The sequence below is a fragment of the Bos indicus x Bos taurus genome, chromosome 4 (genome assembly GCF_003369695.1).
Source record: "Bos indicus x Bos taurus breed Angus x Brahman F1 hybrid chromosome 4, Bos_hybrid_MaternalHap_v2.0, whole genome shotgun sequence".
Classification (NCBI taxonomy): Eukaryota; Metazoa; Chordata; class Mammalia; order Artiodactyla; family Bovidae; genus Bos; species Bos indicus x Bos taurus.
Window position 1 is genome coordinate 30,026,687 of NC_040079.1, and position 17,174 is coordinate 30,043,860.

Consider the following 17,174-nt stretch of genomic DNA (forward strand, 5'->3'; position numbering starts at 1 on the left):
GTTTGTAAGAACTAGACAAGTGATCAGGTTTGGGGCCATACTGACTTTTATAGAATTTGGGGAAGGCTGGGCAAAAGAACAAAGGGAAATTTATATCAGGGATAAAAATTGGTCATGCACTTGTGATTTCTGCTGGTCTGCTTTGGCTTATTCATTATGACATTAATACATCTTTTTTGGAAAAAGAAAAAAAATTGAGGCAAATTTTGAAATGCAAATATTATAGACAAAGGAATAGATTCAGCCCTGCCTATGTGGTAATTTAAAATCAGTGCACTATATTTATGAATTTTCATTCATTTCCAGTAATTTTTTTTCTCATTCAAGTCTGTGAATTACTCTGGAGGCACTGGAATATTCATTTATTCTTGGTTACTTTTGCACAGTCTGTTATTTTTGAGGAAATACACTGATGTTAACGGGAAATACATTGCTAGAGAGATACAGAGCGACAGTGAAATATTTCCAAAAATGACAATGCCCAAAGTTCTACTCAAAACATTTAAGTCACATGCTTGACAGTTGTATAAACCATGGACTCTGGTAGACTCAAGGAAGGACATAGGGAACTGGTGGTGCATGCATGCTAAGTCGTTTGTCGGGTCTGACTCTGTACAACCCCATAGACGGCAGCCTACCAGGCTTCTCTGTCCCTGTGATTCCCCATGCGAGACTATCGGAGTGGGTTGTCATTTCCTTCTCCAATGCATGCTGGGCTGCCTAAGAAGTATGTCATGTGTGGGATCAGTGATTTAGAAAAAAACCTATAGTAGGCTGAAATAGGATAGGCTTTAATTTTCTGGGGCCATATAGCAGAGGTGGAGGTCAAATTGAAGAATTAGAAAGATCAAACACTAGAGCAGAAAAATCCATGTTGAGGTAAAGATTAAAAACAAAAGAAGCCTGTTGTCTAAGCTCTTTAGAGCCAAGAGATAGGAACAGGGGCAAGGAGGTGCCCCAAAGAGCCTATCAAACAATTTGCTGAAGAGTAGCTTGTTTGTGAGGGCTCCATCAGTCCAAGCCAGGGCAATTTCTTTGTGGTGGGACTGTTTCTATTCAGTGTATTTCAAGGACTAGCAACTAACATCTCTGGGAATGTTTTACAACTTCATGTTTTAAACACATCCTTATCTATAATCAATTATGCCTCTTACACTCTTGTCTCTGAATTCAAGGAAGCTTAAATAGCAGACACTGGGGAGGCTGTCTCAGTGATCTTGATAGGTTGTGAGAAGAGACTTAGGCAATTTCAGAAAAGCAGCACCATGAGATGAAGCTGAAGCTGAGTTTGGCATTCCACGAATTTAATTGTTCCTCCCCCAAACTCACCCCACCATCTCACTTCTCTTACTTACTGGACTTAACAATTGACCCTAGAGTCAACCAAAAGCAGACTGGTCAGCAATACGTGAGGAAAATGAGATTTTCACCTTTGTGGAGCTGTTCTATCTGCAGTTACATAAATTCCACTGTGAATACTCCGAGTATTACTGATAGGCAGCTCAGCTTTTACGCCTAAACCTCAAGGCTCTGAAAGGCATCCAGGCAAAAACTTCACACCCTGGTCTAAGTCTTATATCATATATTTCCAGCCACATGTTCTGAGATGGTTGGTTCAAGGGTGTTATGCAATAAATCAAAATGCCAATAGAAAATTACTCCAAATAGTTAAATGTCAGCATTATTAAAATATGTTAAATTTGAACCAATATTTATTCCCTCACTTGATTATATTCCAGTTGAAATTAAAGGCCATATATCAGATAACTTGCTTATTTAAATCTTAAAGAAATAAAAAGCTAAAATTCTTAAGTGTAAGGAAATTAAAATCCCCAAAATCATATTGCTTTTTTTTTTTTTTTTATTTCACTGTTTTAGCCAGATGAATTTCATTTTGATGCCTGAATAGGATTGGGATTCCTTCACCAACTGTGATCTAGGCTATGATCCAGGGGGACTGGTATAGCCAACTACAGAAACTGAATTATTTCCATAAAAATCCTCTTAACCTAAGGTAATGTACATGTCTTAACTAAAATCCTTAAACTTTCCACCTAGATTTCAGTGCTCAAACTAGTACTTCTAGTTTGAGATTATTTTTCTTTTTTTTTTAAAATTTATTTATTATAATTGGAGACTAATTACTTTACAATATATGCTGGGATTTTAAGGGCTCATTTGAAATTCAGGCTTTAGACATAGAGGTCAAACATATGGATTATAACTGATAAAAGTTATGCATGAAGATGCAACTTGATATAAATTATAATGGATTTTTATAATATGTCCTTTATATTTAACTTAAAAAACACTGAACTAAGGAACTCAGCATAGGAATATGGAAAACAGAATTAAAGCTTGCAAAGTCTAGGTACCTGTGAAAACTAGAGGGCCGGGTTGTACAGACAACACTTTCTATTTTACTACCAGTCTTACCAACTGGGTCAAAAAGGTGGCAACCTCTTTCCTGGCTGACATAGGAGCCATAGCAGCAGCCATAATGTAACCATAAAGTAGCTGTAACATAGCATAACATAAGCTCAGATACCATAACCATGATGTTGCTCAAATGTAGCCCCAGTGCAGCAGCAGCCAGGGCTTTCATGGTAAAGCTCATATAGGTATACCACACAAAGTAGCCTGTGACCAAGCAAGTACCTCGTGACAAGAATGTGCAGTGCTATCAGTGATCTTGCCTTACACAATCACGCAAAGACACTGTTTACAGAACATGGGGCGAGAAGGCATGAGAGCTTGGGGTGAGAGTACCTGACTGGCACCATCCTATTGATTTCCCCAGACGTATTTAAATATCTGATGGGACTCTATCTACAAATCAAAATCACTTGAATTTTCAGTTACATTATTTAATAAATCCGTCTTTTGCTTAAACATGTCATGCTGAGTTCCAGTCTTATGTAATAATAATTCAGAACTGATGGGACATCTGTACTAAAAGAATACCAAATAAGATATAATCAATTTCTGCATTCAAAGATGTTTATCACAATATATCTGGAAAATACACAAACCACTGAATTAAATTTTCATAAACTAGTACAAAGGAAAATTATGTGTTTGATATAGAACAATCTTGAAATTAATGTGAAAAAAGGTACAAAACTAAATATATATAGTATAATTAATTTAACATAAATTAAAATAAATGTATATCAATATGTAAATATATGCATATGTTCCTGTTGTTGAGTCACCCAGTTGTATCTGTCTCTTCCCAACCACATGGCTGTAGCACATCAGGCCTCCCTGTCCTTCACCATCTCCTGAAGTTTGCCTGAGTTTACATTCATTGCATCAGTGATACCATCCAGCCATTTCATCCTCTGACACCCTCTTTTTCTGTCCTCAATCTTTCCCAGTATTAGGGACTTTCACAATGAGTCAGCTGTTTGCATCAGATGACAAAAATACTGGAGCTTCAGCTTTAGCATCAGTCTTTCCAAAGTATTTAGGGTTGATTTTCTTTAAGATTGACTGGTTTGATCTCCTTGCTGCCAAGGGACTCTCAAGAATCTTCTCAGCACCACAATTCAAAGGCATCAATTCTTTGGCACTCTGCCATCTTTACGGTCCAGCTCTTGCAACCATATGTGACCACTGGAAAGCCTTGACTATACAGGCCTTTGTTGGCAAAGTGATGTCTTTGCTTTTCAACACACTGTCTAGGTTTGTCATAGCTTTCCTTCCAAGAAGCAGAGATTTAAAAAAGGAAGATCTGCTAATAACGTTATAACTTATCTTACCTTGATATCTTTATAATTAATTAAAAAATGTAAATAGAAAAAAATGTAAATAGAGATTATCTTTTGGTAGCATTGTGGGCAATTTTTATTCTTTTTTAAGATCCTAATTTGAAATTACAAATAAATGTTATTATATTTCAAAACGAGATACCAGTCCAGGTTCGATGCACGATACTGGATGCTTGGGGCTAGTGCACTGGGACGACCCAGAGGGATGGTATGGGGAGGGAGGAGGGAGGAGGGTTCAGGATGGGGAACACATGTATACCTGTGGCAGATTCATTTTGATATTTGGCAAAACTAATATAATTATGTAAAGTTTAAAAATAAAATAAAATTTTAAAAAAATCACACACACACAAAATATATATATTTTGGACAATAGGTTTATTTTTACAATAAATTTATGTCCACTATAGATTAATTTGAATTAATGTATCCTATATTATGCTTAAGAATTTCCTGTTTGCTAAATTGTTTTATAAATTGTTTAAATAATTTATCTACATGTCCTCCAAAATATATGCAATCCAGAAATACAAAAAATAAATAAATAAATAAATAAAGAGCAAAAAAAAAAAAGAATGTCTATGAAGCTGAAGGTGGCACAGAGCTAAGTGATAATGTATCTAATTTCAGAAAGATAGTAGCCCCTTGAAGAGGATCATAGTTTCTTTATCTTTTCTCCTTAATAGTAACATATAAATTCTGCCAAATTGATTTGATACGTAATGAATAATGTGGTTTGATGATATGCATTAATTGCCAAGTTCTTTCCTCTTTTCTCTTAGAAAAACTGCTAGCTTTATTTGAAAATATACAATTCTTCCATAAAATCATATGAAAAATTACAAAACTGAAAAATAATCATTTGATCTATTTTATGGCCAAATTTACATAGAAAAATGAACTTAAAAGCAACAGGAATTGTGTGATTTTTGCAAAATGTCAGACTCTTCCTCTTTTTTTTTTTTTTTTTTTAAATTTTATTTTATTTTTAAACTTTACATAATTGTATTAGTTTTGACAAATATCAAAATGAATCCACCACAGGTATACATGTGTTCCCCATCCTGAACCCTCCTCCCTCCTCCCTCCCCATACCATCCCTCTGGGTCGTCCCAGTGCACCAGCCCCAAGCATCCAGTATCGTGGATCAGACTCTTCCTCTTATAATTGTCTTCCAGTGAATGAATTTCTTGGACTTTAGGACAAATTGCAGGGTTCATTCAACCTTGAACATTCAGTACATTTTCATTTTCTTTTAAAGAAAGCTCTAGTATGCTGCTTAAGTAGCTGGTAGTCACGAATGAATATGGAAAACATAATTTCAATAGCAAACCTCAAATTCTGTTATATGGCTACATCTGTAGTCAATGAATAATGTAAATGAAGTTTCCAAAATTTTCTATATACCATGTGTACTTTTATTCCTACTCTTTTATCTGTGAATATTTATGCCAGCTTGCGATTTTGTATCATTGCAAGTGCAAGGCAATTGTAATATGGTTACAAACATTACATAGTAACACTTTAGGTGATCCTCCAATATGCATCCAAAACTTGTTGAAGTTCAGTTTTTTCTTTAAGAGTTATAGCTTATCTCTAATTCAAAGAAATGTTGGATCAATGGTTTATTTTTTTATGTATTTCTAAACAGAACTATATATTAAATTGGTATATGTACAATAAACACAATTTAAATAATGATCAAGTTCATCCTATCTCATTCAGGGACTACTGAAAAATAGAGTATTTAGAATTATCCCAAGGATGATATCAAGTATATTTCTCAATGGCTTGATCAAGATTATATAAACTTAATGATGACTCTTACATACAATAAACATTATTATATTTAGATTCATTCCCAAAACAAACTTCTATATTTGAAGGAAGTATACACTGTCTTCTTTAAAATAGCCCGTATTGGTTTGAACTCTCTCATTGAAACTATTATGCTGAAATGTATTCATATATCACATTAATTCATTCCTTTTTTTAAAAGAAACCCCAAATATAAGAATATCTATTTTCTAAAAATAGATAATCTAACACATTCAAAGATCATTTTCTTTTACTTTTAAAACACAGGATCTTAGTAGTAATGCTTTTAAGGCAGTTCTGCAATGCTGGTGTAACTGGATGGTTTTCAGGTATCTGAAGTTGTGTTATTTTTCCCAGGAGTACATTCTAACAAATGTCCCAGTGAGTTCAGGCAGTTATTATTTTTAAAGAAGCTTTGAAACAAATAAAACGTCATGAGACTGAAATAGCAAACTGGACAAATAGTCAAATGGGTTTTTCTTGCCCCTCATTCATGAAATCAAAGGCTAAAATTAGAACTGAATTTGAAAATATATATTAGAAGGTATTTTTAGACACTATCTTTGAATAATTGTAGAATTAATGCCTTAAATCAGAATAGTAAATTTTAATTTTCAAATATATTTGCACAGATTTTATCTTATTGTATCTTATTACAAATAAGATATTGAAATTCCATCTTTTCTTTTTTTAAACTCTTTTAATTTTTACAAGTCTTATTGACAGAGCAAGTATATTACACTCTATTAATCAGGATAACTTCTGTGTGTTCTGTGTATTTAACCTCTCTACATTTTTTAATGATCTCTTGGCTCAAAGAATATTTATGTTTAGCAAAGCCGAATCCAAAACCCAGGTTTATTAATACCTAGAACAAGTCCTGGCCCACTACTTGACACTGTTTAAGTTGAGATGGTTGCCATTCATTACTATTCATGGTCTAGAATATGGTAATACTTAGAAAAAACGTTATGGATACTGAAATACTGTACTTCAAATACGAGTTTATAAACGAGCATGTATTTAGAGAAGTTACTCCTGGAGAAACTTAAGAAGAAATGACAAATGAGGCTGAATCATATTTAATTATTCTTTTAAAGTGATAACAGGTAATACAATTATGTAAAGTTTAAAAATAAAATAAAATTTAAAAGAAAAGAAAAGAAAAAAAAATAAAGTGATAACAGGACATAATTCAAAGCAATGTTTGATTTTTGGTAAATTAGATACAAAAAAAATCAAATTAGATATCACTTAAATTGGATTATCATTGTAAAAACCATCTTAAAAAGCTCCCCCAAGTTAATTGTTCATAGCACCAAATCAAAGCTTACAAATATCAGAGATTGAGGGATATGTTATTTATGAATGTATTCATATGTTTATATATGTATTTATGTGTACTTTATACTCATTTATATATAAAAATTGATTATTATATGTATTTTATATATAGATACAGAAGGCAATATGTATATATATATATATACACAAAACTAGACATACTAATTTTTGTTAGTTTAAAAATAAATATAAAATTAGATATACTCAAGCATATATGTATATTATAGTTATGTGAATATGTGTGTTCGTTCAGAGACCAAAATTCTAGGAGAAGGCATGCCAACCATCTATATAGAGAGAGGGACTTTGGGGGTGAAGCATGGAAAAGTGTCATTGTCAATTTTTGTCTCATATACCTCTGAATTTTAAGTAAAATTTGCAGGGAGCATGTCATTGTGGATTATTTTTTATATAAAAAATCAAAATTTAAGGAGTGGAAATGTTGTGTCTTTGTAGTAGCTCATTCTTTTTCAGCACTCTGGAATTCTGAATCACTTTAGCTGTAATTTTCAGGTGATGGCAGTTATTCTTTACAAAGTACCTTTTAGAGCACTTCCATCATCAGATTTTGTTATGAAGTTATAATTATTAAAACATAGATTGACTAACAATTTTGCAAAGTATTTTCAGATGCCAATATATATGCATGGGTTTCTTTTTGCTCAAAGATGTACACTGGTTCAATTATTTATATTCATTGTTGTTGCATATCTTCTTTTATTTCCAGAGACATAAAGCTAGCAGAATATAAACATATGCCTGAAGTTAATACACTCAGATTTTCTCTACAGACAAGAGTTCCTGAAAATGATGAACAAAGAGTTAAAAAAGAAAGAAGGAAAGAAATCTAAATATAAAATAATATAGATTTCATGTCTTAAATTCCAGTAAGTCCATCCTAATTTCTTTCTGATTATGGGTCAGTACTGGTTAATATTTCTTTTTGTAGCCAATATACCATTAAGTAAATAATATTTTAACATTGTAAATGGACTAAATTTTAAATTCATAGAATAAAGGGAAAATGTTATTTGCCATTCTCCTATGCCAATAAGTATTATCAGAATTATCCAAGAGGGGAAAAGCCATAATGGTAATGATATTCATTAAAAGTTTAAATTTAGTATTTCCCTGAGCTTTGCAACTAATTTACTATCTCTACTTTCTATCAATTTTTCTGCTGGTAAAATTTGTGAATCTCCAATAGGCTGTTAATACTTATTAGTACATTTCTGCAGGGAAAACAAATTTCTTAAGGATATAAAATAAATTTAACAGGCTCTGATTACAGAAAACCTTATAGAAAATAAAATATTTTAAATGTAATTTTGAGCAAAATATTAAAAAAATCATCATCATCAAGAAGAAGGCTATATGTTTTACTCTTTTAAGCTGTTATTTTACAAAATATATATTCTAAAAAAATAGCTAATAGACAAACTTCCAACAAGGATATTTCTTGCAATTTGCTAACAAGGATATCTTAAGTTTAAATATAAAGAAAAGTTCATGACTTTGAGTACGCATAAAATAAAACCAAATTGTTGTTTGCAAATATTTAACGTGAATACTTACCAAGAATACAGTAGCAAGGAACACAGAATAATAAAGCAACACAAAACTAATTTTTAAAAAATAGAAATATTTTGACAAACCAAAAATTAAATGAACAAAAAATTATGACAGATATCATATAATGGCAGACATTGCTTGTATATGAAACATGAGCTGATCGGTTTTTCAGTCAGAGATGTACAATGATCGTTCTTGAGATTTAAAATAAATGAACAGGTTTATCAGATACAGTGATATAATTCCAGTGTAGTCAATAGACTATAGAATCTTACATAAGCAAGCCACTTAATGCAATGTTTAACTCTTTCTTGGCTTATTAGAAAATATTTAAATGTCAAGGCCCATGGTTCTGTTCACCCTGGAGGCAACATTTCTTAAAGGTCATTCTGAAAATCTACAGAGTATGAAGACTGCTTTTTAAAAAGTCATAAATGAATTAGTTCAGTCCATATAAAAGTATACATGGGTGAGACCCAAGCAATGATTAATCTTTAGATCAATCCAACTGAAAAAGCTACTGAATAGATTTATTTCTTAAGTCTGTTTTTCATCTAGATATGTTTTCCCTGTAGCTTCCCATTGATTTTCCCACTACTTCCAAGGGTCATTTTACCGCCTGAAGAAAATGTTATCAACCATGTGAAAAAATATATAGTGATAAGGCAATCCTTAAATACTTAAATACTAAATATTGAAAAAAATATTTAAATTGTTATGAAAATGTTGTTTTAAATATATAATGCTGTATCTCTATATATGCTCTATTTTATAAAATGCTATTTGATAATAACATATACATACTTCATAGTATAATAGTGATTTAGCTAATACACAACATGACAGATGAAAAATAACTTTTAAAATTCTAAAAATACAAATTATAAACCTAAAAAGAAACTTTTTCCTCTTGCTGCTGCTAAGTCGCTTCAATGTCCAACTCTGTGCGACCCCATGGACTGCAGCCTCCCAGGCTCCCCCATCCCTGGGATTCTCCAGGCAAGAACACTGGAGTGGGTTGCCATTTCCTTCTCCAGTGCATGAAAGTGGAAAGTGAAAGTGAAGTCACTCAGTCCTGTCTGACTCTTAGCGACCCCATGGACTGCAGCCCACCAGACTCCTCCATCCATGGGATTTTCCAGGCAAGAGTACTGGAGTGGGGTGCCATTGCCTTCTCCTTTTCCCCTTAATAAAAGCAAAAAAAAGATGGTGTGTGAATGAATTGACCATAGGAATGTTAAGGACATTTAAAATTATTCTTTACATTTTAAAACTATAAATAGAAAAATTTATATTTTGCAAAAATAATTTAGTCTATTATTTACTAAAAACAGGGATGATTCCAAATGAAAAAATGTCCTTTTTTTTTTTTGGTGGGGGTTCTCAGGGAAATTCAAAGTAAATACCATTAATTGTCTACTACAGACCCAGAAGTTTAAAAAGAAAAAATGTGAAGGAGCAGGAACTCTTGAATGTTGCTGGTGGGGGTAGAAATGGCTCAGGTTCATGTGTGTGTGTGTTAGTTGCTCAGTTGTGTCCAACTCTTTGTGACCCCATGGACTGTAGCTTACCAGGCTCCACTGTCCATGAAATTCTCCTGGCAAGAATGCTGTGGTGGGTAGCCATTTCCTTCTCCAGGGGATCTTCCTGACCCAGGGACTGAACCTGGGTCTCCAGGTCTTCAGGCAGATTCTTTACTGTCTGAGCTACCAGTGAAGCCCATATAATATATAACAGTAATAATATATAATTCCATTTTAATTACATTCAAAAGTAAGTGAAGTATTTTTATTATGGAGAGAGTTGTTACCTTGCCTGGGGAGAGAATGCTTGAAAATTGGTACAGTAATGGTTTCTTGGTAAGATTATTGACTTCTTTGCTCAGTTATATTTAAGCTACATATTCATGCATTACATTTCAATTTTTTTTAAAAGTTTAATTAAAAAATACAATGATGCATGAAATGATCAGAAGCAAAAGCTAAAGTGTTACACTCATTTCCTAGTCATTTAAATAGTCGTGATTTAAGACTGACATGATGAAAATATCAATAATACCAAAAGTCAGGTATTATATACAAGTTCATTTATCAAGTACAATATCTTTGCAATATATTTATCAAATATCCAGCTCAAAACATTGTCATTCTGGTGTCTCTTAAGACCTCATCAGTTTTAGCCCCAAAGAATCCTAACTGCAGATCGAGTTTGCTTTCATTGTCAGTATCTACTGGCTTCTCCAACCAGTCCATCCTAAAGGAGATCAGTCCTGGGTGTTCATTGGAAGGACTGATAGTGAAGCTGAAACTCCAATACTTTGGCCACCTGATGCGAAGATTTGACTCATTTGAAAAGACCAGCAAAAGACCTGATGCTGGGAGGGATTGGGGGCAGGAGTAGAAGGGGACGACAGGATGAGATGGCGGGATGGCATCACCGACTCGATGGACATGAGTCTGAGTGAACTCCAGGAGTTGGTGATGGACAGGGAGGCCTGGTGTGCTGCGATTCATGGGGTCAAAAAGAGTCGGACACGACTGAGCAACTGAACTGAACTGACTGGCTTCTCCAAGTAAGCTCAGCCTTGTGGAAGATTTTCTAAACTAGATTAAGATAATCCTCCCACTTTACCATGATTAAAGAACAGTTTCCCCTTTCACTAACATCTATAAACTATTTTTAGTTTAAATGATAAAGTCTTGGAAAAGTTTAAAGCATAAGGTTATAAATCTGGAAAAATACCTCTTCTATTAAACATATATAAGGTACCATTATAAGTTAGTACAGTTTCAAAGTTTATTTGCATTTCAGTGCCCTGGTTCATCTCTTGAGTATACGGAAGAACGTGTGTTGATTCAAAAAAGATTTGCAAATAAGTTTTCTCCTTAATATTTATTTTCTTTTCTTGCTTATATTTTTAGAAAAATAACTCTTATTTTGTCACTAACTTTAAACTATTTTATAATATTTTAACATTGTAATTAATATTTACACTGGCATCTAAATCAATTTGGTAACTGATTACTATGTGCTTATTTGTTTTCAGTTATTTGCCATCTGAAGCTAGGAGTTTCCATCTGGGTCGAGCAATTTCTCACAAAGGATTAAAGATCCAAGAACTGAAAAAGTATATAAAAAAAAGAAAAACTATGAAATGATTTCAATTTCCAGATAAGCCAAGAATCATTGTATAAGATTCCAATAAGTAAAAAGAAAGTTATACAAGGAACTGAATATCTACATAATTTCAACACCGTGACTGTTAATGCTCACTTCACAATGAATAATTTACCACAAACACTCTAAGCTCCAATTGAGCTCAGAATTATTTCAGTAAATGTTTTGAATATTAAACTTGAAATAAATCTCTTTGTTCATGTTATCTCTTAATGAACACTATAGGTATATTGACTTGATTTCCAGATATTTCTAATAGTTTCTCATCGTATCACTTTAGGTATTTGCTGTTGTTATCAAATAGTAAGAAAATATAGGGAAGCTCAGATATAAGGAAATAAACCATGGTGTTCTAAGCTTTATAGTTGTCTATCCAAAGCAGGAGTAAATTTATGAGAAGTGAGAGTGCTGGGTGGTGGAGAGCTAAAGGTACATAAGGCTTCAAATAGCAAGCAGATCTCTCAGGCCAAGGGTTGACGAATCTTCACCATCAAAATCCAAATATGTATGAATCCCAATCTATTTGTCTAAATATTTTCCATGGTGGAGAAGTATTTGCCAATCAGTGTGGAATAAAACAAATTATTTACCTATGTGCCTAAACCATCTTGCAATCCTGTGCAAAGTAAAAAATATTATTGTGACTTTAAACTTCCTTTTCTTTCTCTGTATTTCAAGAGTTAATGGTCCTTATTCATTTTAATGAACAGATCCATGAGTCAGAGTGAAAGTGTTAGTTGCTCAGTTGTACCTTACTCTTTGCTACCCCATGGACTGTAGTCTGCCAGGCTCCTCTGTCCATGTGGTTTTCCAGGCAAGAATACTAGAATACTAGGTAGCTGTTCCCTTCTCCAGGGGATCTTCCTGACCCAGAGATCAAATTCGGGTCTCCTGCATTGCAGGCAGATTCTTTTTAGTACATTCAGAGCCACCAGGGAAGCAAAGTAGTGGAACAGTAAACATGCTTTGGGCCCTCTGACGATGGAAAGCTTTCTTAGAAACTTAACAATCAGTGGTGTGTCATGGTTTAGTTACTAACTCATGTCCAACTTACTGCAACCCAATGGACTGTAGCCTGCCAGGCTCCTCTGTCCATGGAATTTTGTCCAAGAATACTGGAGTGGGTTGCCATTTCCTTCTCCAAGTGATCTTCTCAACCCAGGGATCAAACCCAGGTCTCTTGCAATCAGAGAAGACAATAAACCCAGTCTACGAGCAGAAGAGTAACACACAGTAGTGTTGGCACCCTGAAATTCATAACTGAGTCTTAGGCTTTGAAACCTGCGTCCCCGGCGACTTAGATGGTAAAAAATCTGCCTGCAATGCAGCAGACCAGGGATCGATCCCTGGGTTGAGAAGATCCCCTGGAGAAAGGAATGGCTACCCACTCCAGGATTCTTGTCTGGAGAATCCCATGGACAGAGGAGCCACGTGCACTACAGTCCATGGGATCACAAACAGTTGGATTTGACTGAGCCGACTAACACTTTCACCTTTTTCTGTTTCTGTGGCAGCTGGTGTGGAGAGCTGGTTGGTCAAGTTACATAATTTTTTCAAATTCAATTCTATTTAAAAAATGTTTAGTTCTTTCGCTTACATAGAGAAAAAAAGACATTGTTTTTTGTTGTTTTTTGATCAGGGGATTGGAAGGGGTATTAGATGATTTCTGAAACATTGCATTTTATGCAATTTGGGGCATATATTTTGCATATAAATTAGAATATGAGAGTGTAAGGTTAGAGACACCTTTAAGAATAATTTATATCTTTGAAGCCAGAGTCCAACACAGCCAAATGCTTTGTTTCTATACCATTCGAGGTCACTACCCTAAGAAGGAGACAAAGGAGATGAGACCAAATGCCAGGTCACTACTTTTAGGAGTATAGTTTGGTATACTTGCCAAAAAATAATAAATCCATTAATAAGTCATCACTGTCATCTTTATACAAATACCACACAAAATTTGCATCTTGTTTTCTTTTTCACACTTGATCTTCTCTTTCTCATAATTTCCAAGTTCAATTTTGAGGCAAATATTATCTAATATAATTTTCATATGCAGTTTTTTTCTGAGTGGCTTCTCTGACACCATTACCTAAAGCATTTAGGTTTTTTTTTCTCCACAGCAGAAGCAATGTTTATGGTTGATCTTACAAAGATCAAAGAGAGTATATGCAAATCTATATTTTTATTGTTCTCATTCTGAAACACAAAGAGCCTAAGGATACAAATAAGGGAAAGTCATGGCAAATGAGAAGAAAATATTCAACATTAAATGCAAATGAAATTTAATTTGCATTAATTGTACATATCTGGCTCAGAAGTTGTGAAATGTCATATTTGTGGTCTCATTTAAAGGGGATATTAAACTTTAAAAATCACATAGGGCAACTGGTGCTGGAGAGCACTTGGTTTTATCTTTAAGCCTAATTTTGCTTTTAGAGGATTTAAGCTATTATTTAATTATGTTCTTTATACAAATTCTCATAAGAACTAATTGAGGCCAGGCATGGTAGAATTGACATTTATTTTTATTTTATCGTTATTATTATCAGTACTACTACTATTTTCCTATGGGGCATTGGCTCCTCAGATTGCTTTGAGGACATGGACTTAAATAAGCCAGCTAAGTGGGAAGAGATCAGATACCACTTTAAATGAATGCTGATAAATTATAAATGACTACCAATGACGATAGTTACATTCAGGTTATCAACTGTTGGAAATCCAATTAGATTAATGATAACTTTAATGTCTACAACACACATTTGAGGAAACACCTGTTTTGAAAATTTGACTTAACTTCTTACTTTGATGTTTATTGTTTTGACAACTTTGCTCACTCCAGGAAAAAGCAGAATCTGGATTTACTCAACCAAAAAGATTCTTGCAGAGTAATGATAACAATCACAACAAATTACTGCAAATGACACTGTGCGATCTAGGCATTTTACTTGAAACATTTTTTTCATTTTAACCACTATTTAGATTTTCAGTATATAAATAAGGAATATGTACTCAGAGAGCTGAAATAATTTACCAATGCATATTCAGCTAATTAATGCACCATCCTGTCAAAAATAGTTGTCTATTCATTCCTTCAAACTTTGTGAGGCAATGCCACTGTTATTCATATTATCCAGATGTGAATATCTACATTTAGAGAGTAATTCTCTTAGGATTATCATGGAGAATCAATGGTTGAACTTAAAATAACATACCAAACTAGGAAATCAATAAATATCACTGAGCTAAGGGTCATGGAATAAAAGACCAAAATGTTTATGTGCATCAACTTGATCAGCAGTTGGCACTAACACTATTAACATATTCACTGGTTCATGTTTTTAAACAATTCAGTTCAGTTCAGTCGCTCAGTCCTGTCCAACTCTTTGTGACCCCATGAACCACAGCACGCCAGGCCTCCCTGTCCATCACCAAATCCCAGAGTCCACCCAAACCCATGTCCATTGAGTCAGTGATGCAATCCAACCGTCTCATCCTCTGTCGTCCCCTTCTCCAGCCCTCAACCTTTCCCAGCACCAGGGTCTTTTCAAGTGAGTCAGCTCTTCGCATCATGTGGCCAAAGTACTGGAGTTTCAGCTTCACCATCAGTCCTTCCAGTGAACACCCAGGACTGTTCTCCTTTAGGATGGACTGGCTCAATCTTCTGGCAGTCCAAGGGACTCTCAAGAGTCTTCTCTAACACCACAGTTCAAAAGCATCAATTCTTCAGCACTCAGCTTTCTTTATAGTCCAACTCTCACATCCATACATGACCACTGGAAAAACCATAGCCTTGACTAGATGGACCTTCGTTGGCAAAGTAATGTCTCTGCTTTTCAATATGCTGTCTAGGTTGGTCATAACTTTCCTTCCAAGGAGTAATCGTCTTTTAATTCCATGGCTGAAATCACCATCTGCAGTGATTTTGGAGCCCGAGAAAATAAAGTCAGCCACTGTTTCCACTGTTTCCCCATCTATTTGCCATGAAGTGATGGGACCAGATGCCATGATCTTCGTTTTCTGAATGTTGAGCTTTAAGCCCACTTTTTCACTCTCCTCTTTCACTTTCATAAAGAGGCTCTTTAGTTCTTCACTTTCTGCCACAAGGGTGGTGTCATCTGCATATCTGAGGTTATTGATATTTCTCCCGGCAATCTTGATTCCAGCTTGTGCCTCTTCCAGCCAAGTGTTTTTCATGATGTACTCTGCATATGAGTTAAATAAGCAGGGTGACAATATACAGCCTTGCCATACTCCTTTTCCTATTTGGAACCAGTCTGTTGTTCCATGTCCAGTTCTAACTGTTGCTTCCTGACCTGCATACAGGTTTTATAGGGACAGGTCAGGTGGTCTGGTATTCCCATGTCTTTCAGAATTTTCCACAGTTTAAATAATTAGGTAACTAAAAATTAGTAAATTCAGTTTTTAGAAGTCCAAAGTGTTGTCTCCTTAAATGAAGTGAATTAAATACAATGTATTTTGAAGTACATAGGAGGTGGAGATACTAAATTATAATGTATCTAACAAATAGAGGATGTGATCCTAATTGTAGAAATGTATTAGCCATGAACTGAACCTACCATTTCAGTTATCTCCTCTGTATAACATTAAATCATTTCCTGCATTTGATACATGACCTACAAAAATGTTTAAGGTATCTCATTTAAAATTTTAAAATCCCCTAGATTCTATAAGTGCTAACTGCCATAAGAACCAGCAGAGCACTGCTGTTCCCACCAGGAAGTTTAATTGATAACAAAAAAGCAAGAAGGACGGAATTTTGTCCTGTGTCATTGCTGCCAGTGTTCTAGAGAAAACAGTAAATGTCTGGCTCAGAAATCATCAAAGTATGCCATTTGTGCCCCACAAAACATCTTGGCAAAGTTTTCCTACGGTATTAGGAATATCCTACTTAGGATATTGTCAGGCCAATTTGTTTGAAGAATAAGGTTGATTTTTAACATTTTTTTCATAAAAGTATACCAACTCTTCGGAGAAGGCGATGGCACCCCACTCCAGTACTCTTGCCTCAAAAATCCCAGGGACGGAGGAGCCTAGAAGGCTGCAGTCCATGGGATCGCTGAGGGTCGGACACGACTGAGTGACTTCACTTTCACTTTTCACTTTCATGCATTGGAGAAGGAAATGGCAACCCACTCCAGTGTTCTTGCCTGGAGAATCCCAGGGACAGGGGAGCCTGGTGGGCTGCCATCTATGGGGTGGCACAGAGTCGGACACGACTGAAGAGACTTAGCAGCAGCAGCAGCAGCAACACCAACTCTTACAGAAAATTTTATCACTATACTTCACTGAAGTGTCATACACCTAGAAATGGTTATCTGAGATGATGCAAATGTTAGTGACATTCATATTATGGAGTGGGAAAGTAGATGAGAGATAACTTTTGGGTCTTAGGTCATCTGAGGTCATGCATTCACTGAGGGCACTAGGGATTGACAAGCGATAAAACTACGTATTTAGTTA